Source organism: Lygodium microphyllum, chromosome 5 (genome assembly GCF_053477565.2).
Source record: "Lygodium microphyllum isolate KBCC chromosome 5, Lygodium_microphyllum_v1.1.10, whole genome shotgun sequence".
Classification (NCBI taxonomy): domain Eukaryota; kingdom Viridiplantae; phylum Streptophyta; class Polypodiopsida; order Schizaeales; family Lygodiaceae; genus Lygodium; species Lygodium microphyllum.
Window position 1 is genome coordinate 24,578,916 of NC_141139.1, and position 27,316 is coordinate 24,606,231.

Here is a 27,316-nt window from a genome sequence, read left to right on the forward strand (position 1 = left end):
TCTTTTCTTTTCAGCTCCATGTAGTGTTACTTGTTGTCCACACCATTTAAACTCCATTTCCATGTTGTTGAGATCCATGGTAAATCTGCCCAAAGATTTCAGCCAGTTGCAGCCAAGTATTATATCAATGGGACCCATTTCTAATGCAATTAGACTCACTGATGTAGTGCACAATGGAGAAAAGGTGATAGGTACATTTGGACAGCATTGATTGCTCATCTCAAAATTTCCATTTGCCACTTGGATTTTGAGTGATGTAGGCATTTCATGCGTATTCAATTTCAGCCCATTGAGTGACTTAGCATTAATGAAGCTATGTGTACTTCCCGTATCTATGAGTATATGAGCGGTCCTTCCCTTGATTTGACCTTTAAGGCGTAGGGTATTATCCCCTCTTGAACCACTCCATGCATCACTTGATATGGCACATAGCGATGGATGTAAATCAGTCCATGAATCATCCAAATAATGACCACCCGGGTCGAAAGGAAACCCATCCATCGGATCATAGAACTCTTCATGGACATTCTCTTCATTTCCATGCGCCTCTTCTTGAGTTGTTGTGACATCAAGCTGAGCCAAGCTTCCTTCAATAGATTCACCATCGGAATCATCCTCGATGATCATGCTAATCTTCATATTTTTGGCCTTGCATTTGGACTTATGATCGGGTGACCATTTCTCTCCACATTTGTAGCATAGACCTTTAGCATACATATCTTTGAGCTTATCATTCGATACATGTTTGCCTTGAGTAGGGACTGAAGTTTTGGCATTTATATCAGTCCTCTTTCCATCAAATCTATTTTCAGCATTAGGTCTGAAATTACTGCTTTGTTTTGACCCAAACACAGTAGGAAAAGTGGGTATCTTGCTGTAGGTATTGCTGTAAGTATTTGATGGCTTCCCAATATGCTGAAAATCAGTTTTAGCATGCCCATAATGGCCTGATGTCCTTGAGAACTGCGTAGGCTGAAAAGAATGCCCTGTTTTTGGCTGAAAACCCTTGTATTTCTGCCCATAACGTTCAGCCAATTGAATGGCAGCTTGTAGGGATGTAGGATTCATGGCTCCAACTTCAGAAGAAAGAATAGGTTCCAAACCAAATATGTATTTATTCAACTTGGCACTATCGGAGACCCCATGAACATACATCGAGAGGTTCAAAAACTGATTTGAGTACTCTCTAACCGAGAGACCACGTTGCTCAAGAGCATACCACTTTTTCTCTAACCTCTCTTTTTCAATAGGGGAAACAAAGACTTCAATCATAGCATTTTTCAATGCATCCCAAGACAAGAAGTCATGTCCCATCCTCGCCATATATCTCCACCAAGTGTGAGCATAGCCTTCTAGATGGAGGGCTGCGAATTTTACTTTGGCATTCTCGGGCCTTGGGTAAAGAGAAAAATACATCTCTAACTTGTCAAACCACTCCTCCAACTCCGTGGGTGAAGGATTCTCTCCCTTGAAGTTTGAGATAATTATTTTCTCCTTGTACTCTCTCTCGTATTGAGGAGGTTGTCCATTAGGGTGCTGCTGCCCACTATGGTTTTGTGGCCCAAAAGAATTGCCAAAAGGTCCTTGCCTAGGATATTCATTATTTCCATGCCCTTGTGCATAAGGAGTTTGCTGTCCATAATGCATACCATGACTTTGTGGCTGGAAACCATGTCCTTGAGGATGAAAGTATGTATTGCTCACATTGGGGGGTTGTCCATGCATTGGTGAATTGAAAGGTGGTTGCTGCCCATTATTTTGCTGATTCCAACCATGATTTGACATGGGACTTGGCCTATTGGCCTGCACTTGAGGAGAGAAATTTTGTTGTGGCTGTCCAAAAGCATTTGGGGCTGAATTCACATGTCCATGTGGCTGCCCATAAGAGTTTGGGGTTGAATTAATATGGACTTGCTCATAACCACCAACATTTGCTTGAGGGTAAAATTGCTTGTAGAAAGAGTTGCATCCATGGATGTCTTCATCATGCTTTGAATTTGTTTGCACTCTTTCTTGAAAATCCTGCCCATGTGGCTGAAAGTGACCCTTTTGTTGATGGAATTGTGGCTGAAGTGAAGTGGGATGAACAAAATCCTTAGCTTTAGATGATTCTCCAACTTCAAATTGACCTACCACCTTAGGATTAAGTGGTTTAGGTGGTTCTTCAGCCCTATGCGGGTGTGGGATATTAAGACCAGCTGTAGGCAACATTTTCTCACCAAGAAGTGCTACAAGCTTGTCAATACCCAACCTCATACCCTCAAAACCTGATTTCATATCCTTTATGTCATTTGACAATTGCTGAAAACTGTTTGAATTCATTGAGATATGAGACGTCTCTAAGGGTTGATTGGTAGGGGAGTGAGTGGAGCTTGCATCGACCTCATCGTTCTCATAATGCATTCGATAAATGGCATCTTGAGAAGTGTCATGATGTTCACCCCTTTCCTGTTGATGTTCATCCCTATCCTGCTGATATTCCCTCAATTCTTCATTGATAGTATCCAAAACAGGGTCTCTCTTCTTATTTCTAGCCATGGGTTGATTTTTGTCCTGAATTTCTGTAGTAGAAAAACTTGATTATCTTTACTTCTAGAACTCCAAATTACGAGGTTTCTGGCTCTGTTCAAAGCTTGAAGAGCCCTCTATCCAATGATCTATCAAATGCAGAAAATGGATGAGTACAGAAATTTCTGTAAGGGATTTTCTGTTGCTGTCTGAAAATTCCTGCAGGCAGTGAATACCCTGTTCTAGTCAATTAATGGCTTGTACCATCAATACCCAGCATGTATCCACTTCATAACCTTGTAGGAGAGTCTCATACTTCTGCCCCTACTGAAAATGACCTCAGTAACCAGTAAAATGGCTGTCTGACTCAAAGTAGACTGCAATCTTTAATGAGGGTATGTATACATACTCTGTTCCAATCTTTCAGACTGAACCATAGTGTCTTTACCATAGGATGTATACATTTTACTGTAGCCATATGTCTTTATACATTTTCCATACCATACATTTGCCAATATCATAAGAACCACTGTCCATTCTCATGCTGTAGGCTGATTTCAAATGCCTTTGAGATTTGTACCTGCACCTAAACTTGAAAATACGTGGGATCCGAGACCCGAGGGGTTTGCAAAGTTCCCTCTCAGGCCGGGTTGCGCTCCCCTTCAGGGTCCTCGTCGGTAGGGGAGGGTCACCTCACTATTGTCCTACCGACTCGCCCGGCATCCACTTTTTCCTCGTGGGAAGTACATGGCAAGTGAATTCTAGCTCTAAAAATCAGTATGATATGCATGGAATAGGAAGGAAATACAATTGCCTTTCATTTGCCCTTTTTCATGATATGCAAGATTGAAATTGAAAAGGCTGAAATGTAAATGAGAATTGGAGAGGTATTTACCTCAGCAGTGACTCACTGCTTACAAAGTTTTTCTCACTTACCAATTGGGTAATGATTTTCTTATGATCAAGAGGCAAAATAGGCAATCAATTTCATGTCAGGGTTAGGCAATGAAAGATTGAGTAATGAAGCTCAAGAAATTACTGATTTCAGTGAATGGAAATAGATGGGTAATGCTCATTCATTATGGGAGAGTTTGAGACATTTAGAGATGGCCATTTCAGTAAAATTGAAGAGTTTTAGTAAAGACAATGACTGAGATAACCTATAGGCTTCATGTAATGCATTAGGCTATGAATGAAAGCTTCATTTAATCCTCTTATTTCTCTTCAGCAATTGGAAATGAGATCAGCAACAATTGGATGTAAAGAGAAATTAAGAGTGATTAGAGTACCTCATTTGATTGATTGGAGAAGAGCATTGTTGATGGAATGACCTTCAATCCACAATGCTTGACATAGGTGGGCTGAGCTTGATAATCCAACTAAAATCAGTCCAAGAGATCTTCAATATTCAAGGATAATCCCTTCCTTGATAAGCTTCAGCTCCATTGATCCCATGAAAGCTCCATGACTCCATGAATGATCCAAATGAGGGTTGATGAAGACCAATTACCTTCTCTACTTGAAGTAGGTTGCAATAGGTAATAGAGAGGGCTTCAATGTGTCCAAGAGATCCCGAAATTTGAGAGGGAATGCCAAGATTTAATGGCATAAAGGCTTCAGACTGTCCATTGAACACCTAGACCTCCATTGGCTTCAATCACTTCAATGTCGGTCCAATGTTGATGGATTCTTGAGGGGAAATGGTTAAGGAGGCTTCAGAGATGCTTTGCCCACAAAAGCCCCTTGAATTCCTTTAAAAATTTCAGGAATCTTTAATGCTGTCCCAAACTGTTATACATAGAGTTTGCAATCTCCATATCCAAGCTCCAACAGAGCTTCAAGCTTCAAGATCAATCAATGTTGGTACTAGGATGTATGTAGAAGCTTCAGAGAGTAAGATAGAACAAAAAGCCTTTGATCTTGATGAAGAAATCTGAGAAATTTGGGTGCTGTCCAAAACTGTCATAAAACTCCATATCCAGGGTTTGAAGAAGAGGGAAAACTCCAAACTAATAAGGATCTTGAAGAAATTGGTGAAAGATCACTTGCCAAAGGTTTGAAGATCAATAGCAAAGCTCAAGGGCATCATTACTCAAAATTTGATCACGCAGTATATGAGTATGTGCAGGCGGCGCAGACAGCGTGAGTACATACTCACGTCCTGGAAATCAGCAAAGACACTAAGTAGCTACATAAGCTACTCTTCTTGTAGCTCTTGAGGCAGGGAAAGAGGTTATGCAAACCATTCTCATGACAGAAGTGAGAAGAAGAAGATCTGATGTGGTCTTGGCCATGGATTCTTGTGGAAAGCTTGAGGAAATGAGGAAAGGGAAGAAGAAACCCTTTCTTCTCAAAAGTAACCACGGTTAAAATGTCCTGCAACCATTTGTTTGTACACTTACCCCAAATTTTGGCTCAATCTTGATCACGTCCTGCTATTTTGGCTAGAGCCTTCCATTTCTTCCTTTGGTAATGCCAAGAATCACCATCTTCATCCTTGTTTGTAGCAGACCTTCACATATAACTCCGGTTTGAAATCTTCATGTCCTGTCAAGTCCTGTCACTCAAATTCCTAACTATGGTTTGCTCTCTCTAGCCTAGGAAACTGAATCTAGTACTTGAAAATGACTTCTGCAAGGATCTAAGCTACTGCTCTGATACCAATGTAATGAAAGCAATCAACCATGGAATGAAATCTAACTGAAATTGAAAATTAACTAAGCTACAACAAAGAATTAACAAATCTATTGCACCAAGACATCCTCATCATGTATTAATGGTTGGGGATTCAAGAATACATGACGGCCATGGCTGAGTGCTTCATAGGCTAGAAAGAAGCTAACTCCAAGAAAATGGTAAAGCCAAGATTATTGAATGATCAAAAGATCTCTTGCCTTTGGCCTCTAGTCCCTTTTATTCTAACCCTCTTCCAAACTTAAGGGCTGTTCACACATGTACATATAGGCTAAAGCTAAATTTACAAAGGCTGGAATTAATCCAAGGTGCAAATATTAATGTTGTATTTTTCCTTCATGACAAGAAGAAAAGTCCATCTCTCACCTTCCTAGTTGTTGTGCCAATGCCTCCATCTTCCCTAGGCATGTGTGACTACCCAACATGCACTCCAACATGCAAAGCTTGAGATGATAAAATCTTGCATGGTCAATCCTTCATGCCTCATGAGCCTCCCTCTCAAACCTTCCTCATGCTCTCCTTAACATTATTGTTACCATCCCTTACTTTCCCAAAGTATTTGACTTAGTTATATGCATGTTCACTTATGAATAATCTAGCCATTAGAGGCTATCTCTACATGTGCAAGATCATTATCTCTCTCTTTCCATGAGGGTGGGTACTTTCCCCTACAACCTCTACACTTCAGCATATCTCTAGATCTTCTAACATATCAATGTCTCCTTTGCACACCAAATTGTGCACCCATCTCTTACAAACAAAGACTAGTTAAGGACATACTTGCACATGCATTATTAATAAACTATTACTCCATGTACATCCCATCTACTTGTTGAAAACACACATGGATGTTTGTTAGCTTTGTAATAACCAACATTTTGTAGGCATTGTTGCTATATGTTGTCTTTGCCTATTTAAGGGCTTTGTCATACTTAACATGGCAATCAATGTCACTAGGCTTGGTCCTATCTAGATTTGTAACATGGCCTCTCAAGGACTCAACAAACTACTATTGTGGTGCCAAGAAACCATTATATGTATGTGTCCCATTGTTTCACTCAACACATGCAAACCAATCCATTAAAGCATAAGGACTACCAACCTTCTGTAGTCCTACTCTTGCACTCAACACACACAAACCAATCCATGAAAGCATAAATATTACCAATCTTCCATATGAGCTGTGTCAAAATGAGTGCAAGCACTTTATTAAGGCATAGGAGCCTTTTGTATTGTCATCTCATACTTTTCCCATTTGAGCACATCTTGGCCGAGATGGTTAATAATGATTGTCATATCTATGTGCCCAAAATTTTGGAAGTATGATATTCCCTAAAATGATGTGTGTGTGTGTGTGTGTGTGCGCGCGCGCGCGCACGCGAGCGCGTGCGCGGCGTGCATGTATGCGTGCGCGTGTGCGTGTGCGTGTGCGTGTGCGTGCGTGCGTGCGTGCATGCACGTGTGTGTGTGTGTGTGCACATGTGCATATGTGGGTGTGTGCACGCGTTCATGCATGTGGTGTGCATGCTTGCGTGCATGTGTGTATGCGTGTGTGCGTGCATGCAATCTTATATTGAATTGCTCATCCATTATATAGCTAGTTAAAGAAAACCACAACTAAGAAAAGGTTAAAAATCCATGTACACCATTTACTCATTTGTGGTTGTAGTGCTAGCAAAAACTCACCCATCTCTCCTTTGTGACATCTAAGATTCATAGATTTCCTAAATGTTATGGTCCCTTGAATGGGCTACAACAAAAAAGAGAAACATATGTATCAACTTTTTATGTAGAGTCATGTCAAAAATATTCAAAGGCAAATCACCACAAACCACTTTACCTTATCTCTCAAAGGGTTACAACAAAATGTTATGGTCCCTTGAATGGGCTACAACAAAAAAGAGAAACATATGTATCAACTTTTTATGTAGAGTCATGTCAAAAATATTCAAAGGCAAATCACCACAAACCACTTTACCTTATCTCTCAAAGGGTGTCTTCAAGTAGCCATTGAAACATCAAGGTTGTCAACCAAACTTGAAAGCAACCTACACATTGAAACATAAATATTACATTGCAATTATTACAGTAGATTTACAAACAAACCTGGAGGCTTCATTTGTCTATACTATGTAATAGTCTATATTATGACCTTAACATCAACATTTGCATGAATGCTAGAGTTTTAATTATAAAAGTGATTATCATAGTAATTTCAATGAATTATTGATCTATCTTAAACAATCAAAATCTGTAAGAGATTCAAGGGGATAAACCCTTCTCACAAGCACCCTTCACTCAAATTTCTTTAACTTTATCATTGCATTAGCATTAAAGAATGATACACCTCTCACTTTCCCTTTTTTCACCTTAAATAGGTCTAGTCACAAAAAATCAATATTGAAAAGCAACCTATTAGACTTCTCATTTGTATTTGGTTTTGGGACTTAGCTTTCTCAACATTTTTACTCTTGAAAAGTGAGTCATTCAAAATTTAATTTGTTTCCTCTTATATTTTATTTGCTTGGAGGAATTTCACTTATTCCTTTCACAATCTTTTTGTTATTCCATTTTTCTTTCTCTATGAGCCCTTTATTTATCTCTTTTTCTCCCTCTATGTATTCATATGCCCCTTTGGAAGAAGCTTGAGGTACCATTTACACTGCAAATAAGTTCTCATATATGCCATAAACAAGACTTTCTTCACAACATTGTTTGGAATACCATGAGATCTCAATTTTATTTAGTTTATAGTCCCCCTTGTTAAATTTGCTTTTATTTGCATTTGTATTATGTTTTAAAAGTACTAATAAATTTATATTTGATTGTTGCATCTCTCTCTCTCTCTCTCTCTCTCTCTCTCTCTCTCTCTCTCTCTCTCTCATATTGCAAGTAAACAACTTAATAATGTATCGTCTGAATAACTAAGTGTTTATATGTATTATTAGCAAGGGGGAGATGAAGTTATTATTCAAATTACCATAAACACTATTTCTTTTTTAATATAGGTCAATATTATTTAAGATAATTTCTCATTTACACTAAAATTCTCTTTATATATTTTTATTTGTGTTTGTTATATGTTTAAGAAGGTCAAGATAAATCTATGCTTAAATGTTGCAACTCTCTCTCTCTCTCTCTCTCTCTCTCTCTCTCTCTCTCTCTCTCTCTCTCTCTCTCTCTCTCTCTCTCTCTCTCTCTCTCTCTCTCTCTCTCTCTCTCTCTCTCCCCTCCCTACAAGAAAAAAGTAGTAAAATATTCAAACAGCAAAGGCTAAAGACATGGATCAACGTCTGATAAAAAAGGACTCATATTCACATACTTATAGAAGAGTCATAGTCAACATGGAGAGGAACAAGCCACAAGATTCTTATTGATCAAGTTGAATCCAAAAGCTTAAGGGAGAAAGGTATAATAATCTTTAGGTGGATGAAGGGTTATATCTAGTAGATTCATTAATTTATGACCCACCAAAGTTTTCCACACTTTATGATATACCTAAGTATATTGGAGATGGAAATAATGCTTTATTTGGATATTATAATTGTGTGCATTCTAGATAAGAAAGTATGATTCATTAGCTAAGGAAAATGCTTTATCAAAACCATTAGGCATGTGAGGAAAAATATAAATTAGAATCAAGTAAGGTGGTAGGGGTAGAGACAAAGTTGAAACCATGGATCTAGGATTAGACAAAGCTAGTTAAATTTCTTGTAGAGCTAGCACCAAGAGGAGGCAGCTTTTATTTTTGTAAACACTCATAGTAACCATTTTGTGTGCATGATCACTCTATTTTTTGTTCACCCATGAGCAAGTCAAGAATGGCTTAATAACCTACAAAATGCCTACCAAATTTTCCCATTTTCCTAGCATGATGTTAATCCTAGTGCTGCAAGATAGAGAAAAAGAAAGCAAAAAAAAAGAAATATCAAAAATACAAAAAAGGGTGGCCCAATGGAAGGAATAAGAGGAGAAAAGGCCAAAAGCACAAGGGCAACCTTAAAAGTTCAAGGCAAATGCAAAAGGGAAAATGCACATTTTAAAATGCAAAAGCACCCCTAAATTTTTATAAAAGAGCACCAGGCTCCCTCCTATGCAATTTGTAACATGTAGATGGGCATAGATGAAGGGATAGTGTAAATAGAAGGGAATAGAAACAGAGAACCCATGCAAGATGGCCAGTCATGTATAAAAGGGGATGGGTGGCCAAAAGGGATTAGGGCATGTATAAAAGCTAAAAAGTAAATAGAGAAGCTCATTCTTGGTATGTGGCAAAAAGTGACTCTCCTTTTCTTCTTCTTTTCTTCTCTTATTATTGTTCTTTCTTGTGCTTGAGAGAGTGAGGGAGTGAGGGTTGAGGGTGAGGGACCGTGGTGGAGAAGCTCTCCATCTTCTCCTCTCTTCTTCTTCTTCTTCCCTTTTTCTTCTCATCTCTTATCTCACACGGCTATGGAGCATGCCAAAGCTTGAAGCTAAAAGATTGAGGTTGCTTGAGCTTGCATCTTGGATCATGGAGCTATCGAAAGGTTTAAGAGAGAAGGGTACTCGATCGGGTAGCATGGAGGTAAGCTCACTACACTCATAGGATAGAGAGTGCCCATGGCTATGTGAGAGGTAGCATCAGACTCAAAACACTTGAACAAAAAGTGGTCAGTGGATCTTAGTGGTGTAGCGAAAGCTCCCACATTTTGGTTCCATTGTCGGGACCAACGAATTCAACCCTTGAGTGCTTGCACACTCGAATTGAACATTGGAGTAGGGTTTTTCCCGAATCAGTGCTTGAGGTAGATAGGTAGAGAGAAATGGCATTTGATCTTCATTGCAAGCAAGTGTTTGGATTCTTGAAGTTTAGATAGGTTAGTTTTATTAGAGTTAGTATTTGCTTGTGATTTGTAGGCATTTAGGTAAGAAAAATAAGAGAAGAAAAAAGAAAAACATAATTGGGTTTTGTAGTAGGCCTAAGACCTTGAGGAAGGGAGAGAGAGCTCATTTTCACTTCCAAGGTTTTAGAGAGAGAGAGTTGGCATGTTGTTGTAGGAGACTAAGGGAGTGGAGATCACATTGATTCGCACGATTCGAGTGCATATGACACCTACATGTGGGCTACCTTAGTTTTTTATATGTCATAAATTGTATCTAGAGTTTGCAAGACCCTGGGTTTGAGAATCGAAACCAAACACATTAATTTAGTGTCGTGCTATGTGTTTGTGCAGAGGGATCACACAGTTCAATTCCTATTAAACTCGAAAATCGGACAAAAATCACAAAATAAAAAATTGACAGTTAGAATAAAAAATATGAAATCGGATGCATGATTCTGGGAATCGAATAGAAACTGTCAAAATTGGACAGATGAATAGAACACAAATTTTGACTTGCTCTAACCTTACCAAGCCCAAATAGGGGCCAAAAAACCCTAGCCCCAAAACCTAGCTGTAGGACACCCCATTGTGCTCCCAGGAAAATAGATAGGACAAAGAGTGGATTCTCCCAAAGACTTGGCACTTGGCAGTCCAGGAGTGACTGCGACCGCTAACCATGCCCAATAGAGACCCTAAGCAAACCAAGAGGGCAACCACAATCCATGCCTTAGAGCCACATTGGGCTAAAATCGAATGAAAGGGTGGGAGCGATACTTGCATTGAATTTGCTGCATTTGCACATTTTAATATTTAATCACGTGGAATAAACATAAAAAGTTGAAAGCTTGATTTTGCATGGTGCATAGTCAAGAGCACTATTCATAAGGTACTTTCTTTAATTAGAGGAGTGTTTGAAATAACAAGGAATTCATACAAGATAACATAAACTGAATGAACCCACCATTAGAAGAAGACCCTAGACTTTCAAGTAGGAGACACGAGGAGCCAAACTGCTTGGAGAAAAAGAGGAACAACATCATTAGGGACTCGACGTTGCTGCCTGACCTAATTAACCTAATCGACACCTTAGTGACTCACGACATGTCTATCCCTAGCACCAATCACGAAAATGATGAGCTTGACGTAGGAGATTTCCCAGTCCATATCTAATAGATGATCAATCGATATGGCTTGCAAACTAAGATGGAGCATCATGGTAGGCTTGCTAAGGACATCATAGCTAACCTTGAGGAAGAGCATGAATTGGCAAGGAAAGCACTACAAGGCATAGCCACTTACAATCAGGAACAACGAGCTCAAAGGCTAAGGCAAGAAATAGAAATGTGAAAGATCGAGTGCATCTTAGCGCTTGCTAACTGAAATAGGACAAGACCCAATGCAGAGAAGGAGAGAGTATTAGAAGTTGACCTTATGCTGAGTGAGCTTCTCACGAAGCGACTCTTAGATAACACGACTACAAATTAGAATGAAGTGGCTCTAGCAAAAACTTTGTTTGCTAGTGGGACTAGGCATCACTCTAAATTTGAAGAGCCAAACAAAGATACCCATAGTTGCTAAGCAACTCAACAAGTATTAGCTCGATAATGAGCCATATAGCTTTGTAGAGCAGTCGGAGCAAGTATGTGAGGCAAACGGCCTAACGAACCCTGCTCAACATACACAAGATTTTGTTATATGCCTTAGAGATAAAGGATGGATGTGGTACACTAGTCTAGACAATGTCAAATGCAACAACTTAAACAATCTTAAGAGTCTATTCATCAAGAGATTCTTTGAGTTAGGGTACTCAAATAACCTTATTGTCTGACTAATGAACGTCAGTCAAAAAGAGAAGGAGTATATTCAAGATTATGTCACCCATGTGCAGAGTCTCTTTAAGAGAATCCCAACTGTTGACTGCTGTAGAGCGACCTAGTGGAGTGAGTAGTCTCTACCGTATTCATAAGAAGAATTGGGAGTGAAGAGCTTTACAATGCCTTGGTGAGCAACTTGAACTGCAAAGGAATGTGTTAGCTAGGGTCTTCAAAGAATCCATACGTGTGGATGACATGCTTAAAGAGAGAGGCTCGAGGGCCACAAGTCGAGATAGTGCAACCTCTAGAATCTCAGAGAGAGCTATGACCGTTAGCAAGAGATCTAGACAAAGTAACCAAGAGAAAGGAAAGGGCATTGACTCGAGCCAGGAGTTGGTGGATGTAAAGTTAGAGTTGGAAAAGCTCCAAGACATGATAAGAAGACCAACTCAATCTCATATGCAGTGCGTACATTGCGAAGGGAACTACCTCTTGACTGAGTGCATAGATCCTAGATCTAGACCTTATGCCCAATTGTGGTAGGTTTGGCCATGATGCTATGCATTGTCATTTATAGAGGAGATTACCATACCCACAGCCATACAACCAGTCATACTACTTGGAAAATAGACCGCCACGCTTCTGAAGGGGGGCTCCATTAGCTCTCCCAGTGCCTAATGATGCCAAGCCAACGATCCCCGGGATGGACATCAACCCCACAAGCATACTTAGACCACCTGGACCCCTTGTGACCCATCCACCAAGCAACACTCTGATACATTATGTAGAGGAGCCGAATGAGGATACCACATATGTAAACCCTTACTATGTCTCTTAGAACAAAGAGGAAAACCCTATTCTAATGGATTTTAGACTAGTATTGATTATGGCATTAGGTTAGGGAAGGGATAGATGCCTAGGAGGACAAAACCAGGAACCAATTGCATGTTGCCACCTAGATCACATCTCATCTCATTGCCTTGAATGAGAGCAAGCCAATCAAGAAAAGGCTGACCTGAGATGCCCTGAGTGTGGAATCACTCATTTGTATGCTATCCCTAGGCAAAAACTATCTCATAGCTCAGCTATCATGCCATCCATACCTTTGGAACTATTTGGAGTCAAAACACTTGATGGTGGCGAGGCCACTCCCATCTCGTTGAACATCATGACTAGAGCACAAACGAGACATGCCAACATTTCATTGCCAAGACCTAGCAATCTAGATGCAGCCTCAATGGGAAAGAAAACTCGCTGAAGGAAGAAAAAGAGGGCTGGTGCCAAACTAACACTAAAAACAAATAGTGTGACCATGCTAACAAGTGGAAAGCAAGCCACAGATGCAGAGGCTAGGACTTCAACACCCAAGATAGCACAAAAGGGGAGTGCCAAGATTAGAGAATATCCTGATCCAAGGAACCAATTGAAGGGCTTGAAAAGGTTAAGGAGGTCAAATTAGTAGGGAAAGTGGAAAAGCCTCAACCCATTTTGATAGTTGACGATTTGACTGAGCAATTGTTGCTCTCTTGCAAGAGTACATAGACATATTTGCTTGGAACTCAAGGGAGTTGATTTGAGACTCATAATGCATAACATGCAATTGTAACGTGCCACTTGAGCTATTCCTTGGCGGTACGTTCTTAGTATCCCATCAAGAGATGTCCTAGGAAGCACAATCTGAGATTTTGATAAAACTCTTAGAGTTTCCTAACTAGCCTCGCTTGAGTCTACCCCACAGTGGAAGTTCTAACCACTCCCACAAGGATCAACCTGAGTTTTTCTGGTCTAATCTATTACTAGCAGCTAATTAATATTAGCGGATTCTAAAGTGATGTGAGTCAGTCTTTCTAGTTTCTAATGGTCTATCAAGTGTGATTTTTATTCCTTCTTAGGAAAGCTCTCAACTTACCGAGACCACCCAACCATAGGTATGGATCCATCGGGGGTCCATTCTCCCGCTTCCCTTGAGAGATAGTTTTAGTTATTTAATTACCTACCACTCTAGGCTCAACATATAAAATCAGATTCCTTGAATTACCTCCTGCCACAAATTCATTACATGCCTTTAATTTACGACACAAAAACAGAGTAAAGAAATTCCTTCTTAATAGTTCCTTTTAGAAAAATGACTTTTACAATGTCTTCTGTGTTCAAAGTATTATTCTCTCCAAGTTCCATTCCCCAACTAGTATTGAAACTTCCAAAACACAATCTAGAAATCGAAGGGTAGTTGGAAATTCATAAGAGACTAAGGAGTTTATGACCAGAGTCCCCTGGCATCCTCATCTCCTCCTACCGACTAGAGTTCCCTATGATAAGACCTTTCGCATCATGATTAGTCTAAACTCACTAACATGAAACAAAATAGAAAAAACCCTTGGAATAGGCTTTATTCACGCTAGTCTTGGGGAGGTCTAGCACCATCAAAAACATTACCTCAGTCAGCATTTTGTGTTCACCAGAATACTACCTTAGTTGATGATCTATACTCAATCATCCATCTTTTAGCCTGATGATTTTAGGAAAGATCAGTACCTAGCGTACAATCACAAACATCTTATTTCAAATGCATTATAATTAAACTCTTAATAAGTTTATTTCCAAGACAAATATTTTCTTTCCAAAAATAATAACATCGAGGCAATTTAGCATAAGTGAAAAAATAACTATAAGTGGCAATATAACTTCGAGACAAATCAACATAAGTAGCAATACCTTCCAATAGTCTTCCTGGATTCCCTCTTCCTTGGGGATTAGTTTAGATTGAATTTTAGCAAGAATTTCATACTTGAGGATAACTCCCTTGGAGTTTCGTGGATATTTGCCCACAATAAAAGAAAATCTTGATTAGTTTAATTACGGACTGTATCATTTGGCAATTGCATCTCAAGTTCTCTTCTATAACAAGGATTAGCATTTGTGATTCAGAGATTTCATTTGATCAACACAAAAATAAAAAATATTAAATCTTTTGGGGACACAGTACCTTCCTTGTACCCACATAGGCTCATCTTGTATAGACCCAAGTTAACCCTTGGAATTCGCAGTTAAGAATTCCTCAAATAAATTATATGCATGAATCAAATAAAATCTTATTTTTTGCATGCAGCTTATGTTGCCTATTCATGGAGTAAAGGCCTGCTAGCTGCTTTTATTTAAGAAAATTAGTATCTCAAGATCAATGATGGGTGCGTGGTTGATGGTATTCGTGGCTTCGTTTGTAATCCCGGTACTTGCCATTCCATTTGTAGTAATTGTGTCCGCAATGTTATTGGTAGCTCTTGCCTCCAAGACCTTCATAGCTTTCTTCTTCCGGGCCATGGTCTTTATCGCGAGACCGCAAAAAAAAGGGGAATTTAGTGAAGGAGCTTGGGGGTAATTAGATTGACGGAGGGGAAGCGATCACCAAAGATTTTGAGAAATCGAGAAGTGTCTTGAGTCCATAGAAAGGAATAGGATAGAAGGGATGGAGGAATTGAATCTGAGAGCTCGCGGAGTATCCTCCTTGTCTTCTTGACAAGAAATTCATGTGCTCACGCTTCTCTTGCTTCACTCCCTCTTGTTCTATACTTCTGAGAAGGGCCTCTCCCCTCTTGCTCGGATTACTCTCAATAGCTCCCCATGCCTCTTATTTATAGCTAAATTAGAGAGGAAGGGTTGTGGCTAAGAAGAAGAGTTCTTTATGGAAGGGATCTTGGTAAATTAGCAATCTGATGCTCAAATCACAAATCTGATGATTTCGTTGGCTCCGAAAGGGGGGTAAAACCTCAAGACACTTGGTTAGAAATCTTCTAGATCACTCATTCTTCTCCCTGTTCAAAGTGTTCTTTGATGCCTGTAAACTACGATTGCAACGTGCGTGATTTCACCAATCCTTTTTTCTACATTAAATCTTCAAAACTGGCTGAAAAAAACCACTTTTTTTTACATGACATCTTGTTCTAGAAATTTTCATATCTTTTTAGGATATTTACAATAAATAATATCTAAAATATGCTCGTCTTGTCCAAAAATCTAATATTTTTTTACCTTCCATATTATACACATTGACACTAATGACTAATATGGCTCATAACTCTCATTCACGTGGTAACTTCCGTGATGGTTGGCTATAGTCCTTGTCAATCCAAAAAATGTCAGATTATGATCCTTAGGTCTTTTTGCTCGAGATCTTCTCTCTTTAATGATTTTAGAGTTCTTAAAGTGTATTTTGTGAGAAGTTCAAATTTTTTTTGAATTAAAGTAGGGATATCACATTCTCTCCCCCTTAGAGGAATTAAGATGTCCTCATCTTGAATGAAACTGGGGATATTGATTACATAGCGATTCATGATCAATCCAAGTGGCATCCTCTTCAAGGTAGTCTTTCCACTAAACGAGATATTCTTTAAGGGTTTTGCTTCTTAAAGTCTTCTCTCACATGCCAAGTATCTTTTCTGGTTGATGTTTGAGGACTCCTGTAGAGGCGATCAATCCGCCAAGACCTACGAACCACTTATAGTTTCAAGTGTTCCAAGCCGAACACTAATGGCTATCTCTCACATAGCTGATACGTTATCTATCTCTACGAGTGTAGTGAGCTTATCTCCATGCTCGATTGAGTTGTCTCCTCTCCCGAGCACTCTAGTAGCTCCATGATCCAAGTGCAAGCTTCAAGAAAGCTCCATCCTCAACCTCCATGCTCCAAGCTCCATTGTCATGAGCAAGAGAAGAAGAGAGGAGAAGATGGAGAGCTCCTCTGCCATGATCTCTAACCCTCACACACTCACTCTCTCACACTCTCACACTCCCTCTCTCAAGCACAAGCTCAAGCAAGAAGAAGAAGAGGAGGAGGAGAGCTACTTTTGGCCATACACAAGAATGAGCTTCTCATTCACTTTTCAACTTTATATACAAAACCCTAAATCCCTTTTGGGCGGTCATCTCTTTATCCCCTTTTTATATGGCTGGCCCCTTTTTCCTATTGTCCTCGTATCTTTTTAGCTTCCTTTCTACCACCCATCTACCTTTACAAATTGCACGGAGAGCCCGATGTTTCTTAAAATAAATCATGGTGTGCCTTGCACTCTTTTACAAAAGTGTTGACATGTGCTTTTTCTTGTGCACCTTTCTCCTTGTGCACCTTGTTCATCTGAGGGTTAACATTACCCCCCCCCCCCCCCCCTCCTAGACGAGTGCTAGTCCCATGGCACTCACTGTCGTTGGTAGCAGGCTTTGGCATGCAGTGAAGACGTGGGTGGAAGGGACATCTATGGTTGCCTTGGAAGAGTTTTGGTGGTGGTGCGGATGAAGGCCATTGGGGGCACATTGGTGGTCTGGGTGGCTGGTGGTAGGGTTGTTGGAGTTGGGGATAGGGCTGTTCGTTGTTGGAAATTGTACTGATGACTGGCACAGGTGTCGATTTTCTACATATGACAATCAAAGTTGAGTGATGATGAAGAGCTGACGATACTTTTGTTGAAGTTGTCAATGCCTGCAATTGAAAACCTCTCATATGGTCTCTCCCTAGGGGTTAGTACTAGTCTTTTTATAGTACGCACAAGATGTAGTTTGATTAGTTTGGGAGACAAGTCAAACTCTAAGCAAGCTAAGAGTAATGTCCTACACTTGAGGATCCAAACTGTGTATAGATTGTGGTTCAGATAGTATGTGAGTGTCCATGCATACTTAGATATTGCGTTGTTAGAGGACTGCTAGTCTGGTTCCTCATAGCAATGTGTGGATGAAGCAAGGGTTCAATATGGTGGAAAAAGTTGTTGATATTGAGGAGAAGTACACATGAAGGCTTCTTGAGACATCATTTGCAATTTTGTGCAAATAGTTCAGGGTGACAGGTCTAACCCTAACCATAGACGAGACAAGCTCCCTAGGTATGTCCTACCCTTGATGTGCCCTGAACAATTGTGGGTATGTGTAAGGGGCTAGGGGACTAGGGACGAGCCAGTCGACCAAGGTCATTGGATGTACCTAATTTGAGGACCCCTAGGTGTTGTGTTGTGATCGTGGATGCCTTTCTTCCTTTATTTTATTTTATTTTCTTTTCTTTTTTCTATCTCTCTCTCTCTCTCTCTTTTGATAACATGAATACAACCATTGCAATACGTTGAGGCTATCAGCCTTTCATTTGGATTGAGAAATGTCAAGATCCAAAGGGTGTGAAAATGGATATTACAACGATGATTGTGTTACTAGCCTCAATGCTAGAGGAACAGTTGTTGAGATGAAGAGATACACTTGAGATTTTGCAAACCTCTTTGTAACACATGAGATATCGGTACCATTGAGGTAGCAACTACAGTGAGCCAAATGTAGAGTTTGGCCAAGAAAGAGAGAGTAGGCAATGACTATGCTTTGGGCAATTCTCAAATGCAATGTGGGCATTCTGCAAGGGTGATTTTCTCTTCCAACAGTGAGGCTTTCGTCATGGATCTTTGTTCTTGATATTTATGTTTCTTTTTCTATAATGGTTCTTTGTGGGGTTGGTGGTCTTGTGGTAACTTGGACATTTGAATGCTTTCATACTAAGACCTGTATCGTCCTGTATCCACTTGAGAACTCGTAAGAGTACATGCAAGTCACATGATTCAACTATGATGAATAGGTGCAACACAAAAAAGACATCACATATCTAAATCCTATGGTGTTGACTTTGATGCATATCACTTGCGCTTGATTATCTTTTTTTTCATTAAAGACATGTAATGTATTAGAAGCAGGTATGGAAAGTTTGTACAGTTGGGGAGCCTGCCCCTTTTAACCACCTAAAGACTAAAAGTCATTGCAAGATAGCACTTGGTAAGCATCTTATACAAAATAGAGGATATTCTACTTGTATGAGGCGAGGTGAGTCTGGGTGACCAGACGACTGAGGTACTGCATGCAAACCCTTGTCCTGATCCATCATGTGAAGGGCCAGAGTCTGAGCAGTCAGGGAGGGTTGCACATCTTGATTTGGGCTAAGGGCAGTGCAGGCATCGGTCGGGATCCAAATGGTGTAGTCCTTGGCTGTTGCTGTATTAAGAATGCTTTGGAACAATCCAACAATTTCATTCTTAATTTTTGCTTATTTTTCTTCTCTTGAGCATCTAGTTTTCGAGCGTTTGTGGAAGGTCTGCACATCATGGGTTGCTACCCTCCAAGCATTCCTTTGAACCTTCCTCTTCTTGGTTTGGGGAGGAGTTCTTGCGTTCGATCTGCATCTTGGGCATTTTCGCTTTGGGCCTCATCTCGGCAAATTCCTCTTCAAGGTGGGCACGTGCGTTCCAGCGGCAGAGCTTGCACCGTGTGCTCCCTTCTTTGCGCGGAGGAGAGCTTCCTTACATGCCAGCGGCATGGGGTGCTCCATGATTGGTGATTGTTGAGGAACTTGCAAAATTTGAACCAAGGGTTAGAGCTTGAGTCAGGATAGAGCTACTCGCATGAGAGGGATTAAATAGCGAGTTAACATGCACATATGACGAGGAGGGGTGAGGCGAGGCATGCAATATTTGCTATAGAGGGGACAGCCCCTGTGATGATACCCTTCTTGCCTCAAGTGTGAAATAGATTCTAGCTGGTAGTAGATCTTTGCTCATGCCAAGTTGTGTGGACTGTGGTTGTGATTGAATAGAGCAGAGCTCTTCCCCAAAAGGATAGATCGAAAAGGGGGAAAACCTGTAGGAGGGGACAATGCCCCATCCACACCCCCAAAGGTGTTGGCAAGGGCTTCCAATGGCGGCAATGAGGGCTATATGCCCTCCAACCTGGAGGTGGGAACTGTCGCATGACTTCTAGACATGTGGTGAGAGGAGGACTTGAGAAGCTCAGCTTGTTAAACTGAAAATTTTCTTTCTGTGCTTGACTATCATTGCTTGTGTGTGTTGGTATTATCTATACACAGTCACAAAAATCATTGTTTATTTATGTACACATTTATGAATTCATGTCACTTCGTGAGGATAAAAACCAATTTGTAGAACTCAGGATTGTACTGGAGTGTGGCACACACATCCAGTACTCGTGGAAACCTACTCAATAACAACAGATATTTTGCAACATCGAGTAGTACGGTACCTTGTCCGAGTCTACTCGCAACATATAGCTCCTCCTCAGTGAGAATCTTATCAACCAAAGAGTTCTCTTAGCTAGTTCCGGCTAAGTCCATATCCCAAATAGCAGTCAGTACTCGAAAGGAAGTTGGCACCACATAGGTTGGGTCTCTTTGAGACCACCATTTGGCCAATCACTCCTCTGAGACTGTCATAATCTGGGCTCCAAGTTCTGCCATTGTAGCATGGTTTTCAAACCAATCTTTTTCAAATTGACTTCGACCCTTTGATTGTCACTTTAGTTTCTCTATCTCTAAGAGATTTGGTTGGCAAAGCACATCGTTGAATATCACAATTAAGCGTAGTTCATTGACTTCCTCGTTAGAGATGAGTTGCATGCGTTCATGTAGAGCTTGTCATAGTGCTTGTTAAGATATTCTTGCTCTTCCCAAGATAGAGGATATGGCAAGTATTCCTCAAGCTGCTCCCTAGGGAATGTGCCCATGTCTGCAAGGATGTAGACACATGTGAATATTTTGAGTTTAGCATCCAACTCAGCCAAGCACTCTGTGGCACTTCTATGTTCTATGAAGGCTTGCTCGGTTACTATCTCATGCAAGGTTCTGGGGTTAGATGAGCAAGATTGGTTAATGCTAGGATTGCTTATGTCCTCGGGGTTTTCATGTTTCTCTTAAGACTTTGTTGCTATTGCGTCATGGTTCTCCTCGGATGTGACTGGTATAGTTTTGTCACCCTATTGTGACAATGTTGTATCCACTCTTGATTGGTCAATACAAGTTCCGTTGTCAATGGATTGAGTGTTGCAAGAAACCGTTGATGGTAATGGTTGATTTGACTTATCAGAACACATGGATGCATCTGAGGTTTCACCATTGTTAGGAGAGATGGCAATGGGTTCATTGGTGGATGGACTCGACATTTTATTCCTCAGCTCTTTAGTGCTCTTGGTTGCAATCTTCTTTGCGTCTACTGCCACTTGCAACTGCCATTGTTTTTGTTGTTTTCTCCTCTTTTTCTTGGGCAATTGAGGTGTATCCTTTAAAGACTCAGGACCTTGAACTAGGTCAATCGTTGATGTTCTTGGTTGGGCTCAGCATTCTCTTTTTCTAGTGTGTCCTCATGGGACATAGCCGCGGCCAACTGAATAGGCTCACTAGGTTGTGAGGGTACAATTGCCTCTCTTTGTGGAGAGTCTAGTTCTTTGGCCAATTCCCTTTCGTTTAGCTCCTCATTTGATTGCATTGGCAGTTGCTCTTGGTCGGGGGGCATTTGCTCTAGGTTCTTGCCGTTACCCATTGGAATATGTCTCCATTGCTTCTTATCAGAGTAGGTATTGTGTTTAGAGCTATTTTTCTCTTGCTTTGGGGGTTCGAGTGACTCTAATGTAGATCCAAGAGACGGTTTAGGGTCCCTACCACATAGTCTTGGACAAAACCAACTGAAGAAGTCAAGGTTGTATTGATGGGAAGCATAGAGATCTAGGATTGCAGGGTCTTGAGTGAGGCAAAAGACATATGCACTAACATCAAGAACCATGCTCCCTACTCCTATCCTACTAGCCAAGTGTAGATCTTCTTCTAGAAGTAGTTTATTGTACAAGGGATGTCTTTGGATAGTGGCAAAAAGTTGGACCTCATGGACCATTGACAACACTCTTAATGAGGTCGGGGCAACATATGTGGGATCATGTATTGATGTCCAAAGGGCTTTCCTTTGCTCAGCGAGTGTCATTAGCTGGTGGCCAATTTTGGCTACCAAACTTTGGTTGGAGTACCATTTTTGCACAAAGTTGCCTTGTCCTTTCCCTTTTCGTTTGATTGCTTCGAGCTTTTCCTAGTTTGTCTCACATTGGGCAGTATAGAGTGAGGGTATCAAGTGCATTTCTCTAGCTATGGCCTTTGGGATGTCCTTTATGACTTCCTCAGCAATAGCTTCATAGTGGGAGCAAACATATTGTTGCTCATCCCAAGTCAGGGGTTTGGCTATGAGCTTTGTGTACTTTGGTGTTGGCCTTCTAATGTCCACATGGATGCACACACGTGTGATCATTGTTAGCTTGTGATCAAGCTTCACGCTATCTCTTTGGCAAAATCTTTGAGAGATTTCTCCTCAAGCCTAGGCTTTAGATGCTTTGGAAGTGCTAGAGGTGTTAAGGATGTTGGTTGCAACACCACTTTCACAGGTGAATTGCTGAGGATACATTCCGCAAGGGGTGTCATCACGGCCAAAGGCTGTGATAGTTGTGATTCCTGATTGGAAGTAGTAGTAGCTCGTTTAGTGGACTGGCTACTATTGGTAGAGTGCGGTGTCAAGTCCTTAGGTGGATCAAAAGTGGTCGCACCTTTTGTTGCCCTTTGCACACTCACTTGTGCAGATCGAGCTAGTCACGATGGATTGCACAAGCATATCCCTAGGCTGAGAATTAGGGGTGCTATCATGTTCCACACCTTGGATATTTGGAAGCTCGGATGGATATAGAGATTGGGATTGAGTAGCCACACTTGACCACTGTTGTTGTGCTTCTTGTGTCCGTTTAGGAAAAGAGGGTGTAGGAGATGTAGGACTCTTAGGTGGGCTTAGCACTAGCTGGAAGATTTGCTCTGTTGTTTGATGATTCTGCCATTTGCTTTGTTGAGCAATTAGCCTTACCATGAGCAACATTGTGCTTGTGGTACTCATTAACCTCTTGGGAAGTCAAAGGCCTCTTGGGCACTAGTGGTCTTTGTGCACACTCGACGGTTGTATCTGACATCCGCTCCTTAAGCATTCTAGGCTAAGGATCTACCTTTTGAATAGTCTTATTTGGTTTCTTGATTTCAATCATGAGGGGCTCAATCACTTCAATGTTGTTGATCTAAGACTTGGATTTTTGTTTAGATTTCCTCCTGTGCTTCTTTGCTTTCGATATGGTCTGGCCTTCAGCTGACAGAGGTGGTTTAGCAGGGGGTTTTGGTACCCAAATCCATCGGTTACCTGCGTAATACCCTTGAGCACATAGCAACACTTTGGATATCCATCGCGGCGTTGTGCTAGCTCTCCATCGATACCTTCGTCTATAAGGCTTGGGCTTCTTTTGTGGTCTTCTACGATATTTATAAGTCCAAAGCCTATCCTTGGCATTGTTTCATGACCTTCTTATTTCAAGCATGACCTTGCTTACTGGTTCTCTCTGTTCAACATGCGCTTGTATCAACTCTTTCAACAAGTCCTTGCTCTCATTACTAGGCTTGCATGGTGTGTCAGAATGTTTCTTGTCTTTTCCTCGAGGTTTGATGAGGTCACCCTTGCTAAAGGCTGTGATTATCCTCACACCCGGTAGTGTCAAGTGTATCCTTTGTGCTACATACTCAACCTCACACTTCGTCACCCTTTTGCAAGATCGTCCTAGGAGGGATTCCTTTACACAATTAGCACTATTTGGAGGAACATTGAATAGATAGGCAAGCTTTCAGTCTCAATAGTTATTATTTCAAGCATTCCAAGCCGAGCACTAATGGCTACCTCTCACATAGCTGACACGCTATCTATCTCTACGAGTGTAGTGAGCTTAGCTTCCATGCCCATCAAGTTGCCTCCTCTCCTGAGCACTTTGGTAGCTCCATGATCGAAGTGCAAGCTTCAAGCAAGCTTCATCCTCAAGCTCCACACTCCAAGCTCCATTGGCGTAAGCAAGAGAAGAGAAGAGGAGAGGAGAAGATGGAGAGCTTCTCCACCACAGTCCCTCACCCTCACACACTCACTCCCTCACACTCTCACACTCCCTCTCTCAAGCAAAAACTCAAGCAAGCAAGAAGAATAGGAGGAGGAGAAGAAGGAGAGCTACTTTTGGCCATACACAAGAATGGGCTTCTTATTCACTTTTCAACTTTATATACAAAACCCTAAATCCCTTTTGGGCGGACATCCCCTTATCCCCTTTTTTACATGGCCATCCCCTTTTTCCCATTGTCCTCCTATCTTCCTATCTTCCTTCCTACCGCCCATCTACCTTTACAAATTGCACGGCCCGGCGCTTCTTAAAATAAATCATGGTGCACCTTGCGCTCTTTTACAAAAGTGTTGACATGTGCTTTTTCTTGTGCATCTTTCTCCTTGATTTATGACTTTTTTGCACTTCTTGTGTTTCCAGATTCTTCTTGGCACGCCTTCATCATCCGTTTCACTTTGCCTTGGCCCTATCTTCCTCTTTAGATAAATCTAGATTTTTCACCTTGTTCAACAACTCCTGACTTGGCATTACAATTTGTTGGTCGTTAAGTACATGGTTTGGGTTAGGGACATATGCTTTCAATAGACTCGCATGAAATACATTATGTACTTTCAAGTTGTTAGGGAGTTACAGCTTATAGGCATTTGATCCTATACACTTTAGCACATTATATGGCCCACAATACCTGGGACTTAGCTTCTTGAATTCCCTCAAAGATAAGGAACTTTTCTTTGGCCAAACTCGTAGGAAAACCATGTCACCTTCTTTAAAGATGCGTTCTTTCCTTCATTGATCAGCATATGCCTTCTTTCAATCCTTGGCGGCTTGAATATCTTGCCTTATATATTTCACTTGTTAATCCATTTCTTCTAGCATTTGCCTATATAGTGGATGAAAAGGAGTCATTTGAATACTTTGATGGTATGCTGCATTGTAGGCAAATTTATCTAAGGGTAGGTATTGGATCCACTGTTTGGGTTCCCTATTACAATAAGCTCTCAGTATGTCCTCAATAACTTGATCGACCCACTTTGTTTGGCCATCGGTTTGGGGATGGTAAGCAGTACTAAAGTAGAGCTAGGTTCCTAGAGCTTCAAACAAACTCTTCCAAAAGTTTGAGGTGAAGAGAGAATTGCGGTCATTGATGATTCTTTGGGATAATCCATGTAACCTAAAACTTTCCTTAATGAAATTCCTGGTGATATCGGAAGCCTTGTAATTGGTTTTTACATGAATAAGGTGTGCAACTTTTGTTAGCATATCAATGGCTACCATTATGGAGTTATATCCTCCTTGTACCGGGGGTAATCCAACTATGAAGTCCATGCTAATATACTCCCATTTCATTTGAGGGATGTCAAGTGGCTGGAGCTTTCCTAGCATCTTGACATTCTTGGCCTTAATTCGTTGGTAGTTTAGGCATTCGGTGACATACTTGAGTACATCACCCTTGAGTTTTTCCCAATAGAAGCTTTTTTCGACATTATTAAGAGTCTTAGTATAACCAAGATGACATAAAAATGGGAAATTGTGAACTTCCAAGAGTATTTTCCTTTTGAGTTTCTAACTTGTAGGAATACATAGTCTTGTCTTGTAATAGGCAATCTCCTTGTTTATGGAAAAATCTTGATACTTAGTCTTGAGTTTTGGATTTGAATCCATGATGGAAATTTCTCTTAACAAGTCATGATACCTTGGATCCTTCACTGCCTCTTCTTTAGCCATTTCTAGGAGAGGGTTACAAGGCATTGAAATCATTATGGAAAGAGTTCTAGCTCTAGAGGGTTCTTCTAGGATTAGAGCATTAAGGAATGATTTACGGCTTAGGGCATCTGCAATCACATTCTCCTCACCTGGTCTATACCTGATTTCAAAGTCAAATTCTTGCAAGGTCTCAATCCATTGGCATTGTCTCATATTGAGATCTGGTTGAGTAAAAATCCACTTTAGGCTTTTATAATTAGTGACTAGAGAAAACCTAGCAGATAATGTCTCCATAGTTTAAAGGCATGAATTACAACAAGTAATTCTAGATCATGTGTGGCATAGTTTCTTTCGTGGATCTTTAATTTTCTTGAAGCATAGGCTATTGAATGTCCTTCTTGCATAAGCACAAGCCCAAAGCAAGAGAACTTGCATAAGTTATAACTTCAAATTCTTTACTGAGGTCAGTTGGTAGCCTTAGGATAGGGGTAGTTACTAAACTCTGCTTAAGTTTCTCAAAGCTAGATTGTTCGGCGGACATCCATGTAATGGAGACCTGCTTTTTGAGAAGGTTAGTGCGAGGTGCGGCGATTGAGGCATAGTCTTTAATGAAGACTCTATACCAACCATTAGCCCTAGAACGCTTTGCACTTTCTTGATTGTTGTTGGGGGTGGCCAGTCTTGTACATCTTGGACCTTGGCAGGATCCACTGAAATGCCATCTATTGATACTATGAATCCTAGATATTCAATTTACTTCTTAAAGAAAGCACATTTCTTCTTTTTAGCATACAATTTGTGGGCTCTCATTGTTTCAAGAACTGCTCGTAGTTGTGGTTCATGGTCTTCTTCATTCTTGGAATATGTTAAGATATCATCAAAGAAGACAAGAACAAAGTCATCAAGGTAGGGCTGAAAAATGTCTTGCATCAACCTGTTGAAGGTGGCAGGAGCATTTGTTAACCCAAATGACATCACAATAAACTCATAATGATCGTACCTTGTGTTAAAAGCAGTTTTAGGGATATCTTCCTCCCTAATTCTTATTTGATAATATCCCGATCTAAGATCGATCTTTGAAAAAACCTTTGCTCCCTGGAGTCGATCAAGCAACTCATCTATCCTAGGAATTGGATATTTGTTTTTCATTGCCATCCGGTTTAATCCACGGTAATCGATACAAAGGCGTAGTGTTCTATCTTTCTTTTTTGAAATAAAATCGGGGCTCCCCATGGTGAATTACCTAGCCAAATGTATCCCTAGTTTAATAGCTGCTTGAGTTGTTCTTTCAGCTCAGTGGCCTCAAGAATTGACATTCGGTAAGGTCATTTGGCGACGGGGGAAGCGCCTGGAATGAGTTGAATTTCATGATCTACTTCCCTTGCTGGTGGGAGCTCTGTCAGGTCTTCTAGAAAAACGTCCATATTCTTTTAGCCAAGATGGTTGATCCTTGGCTTCACTATCATGCTCATCCTTGTTGAGTTTAGTTAGATAGACCAGTAATCCTTTCTTCAATCCCTTTACTATTCGGGAGGCTTTAGCCAGCTGAACCTTAGGGTTTCTTGCTTCTCCCTTAGTGGTTACTTGTTCTCCCTTTGAGTTCTGGAATGTAATTTGGCCCTTTCCACAATGGATATGGGCATTATTTGGAATTAACCAATCCATTCCTAGCAAACACTCATAAGCCCCAAGGTTCATAATTCCGAAGTTCATTTTGGAAGATTTGCCATCCAAGCTAAATTCTACCCTGTATTTTGTTGTGTTGATAGAACTTCTTTTCAGTTTGCTAATTCCATAAGCATTCTAGGTGGAATAATATTGCTTATCTTCCTAGCCTTTTTGCACATTTTGGTGATACAAAAGAGTGGATACGTCCACAGTCGATTAAAATTTGAAAGTGTTTACCTTGATAATTTGTTGGTGTTTGCATTACTAAGAATTGGCGATTTGAACCCTTCTTATTGAGAGTGGCATGTA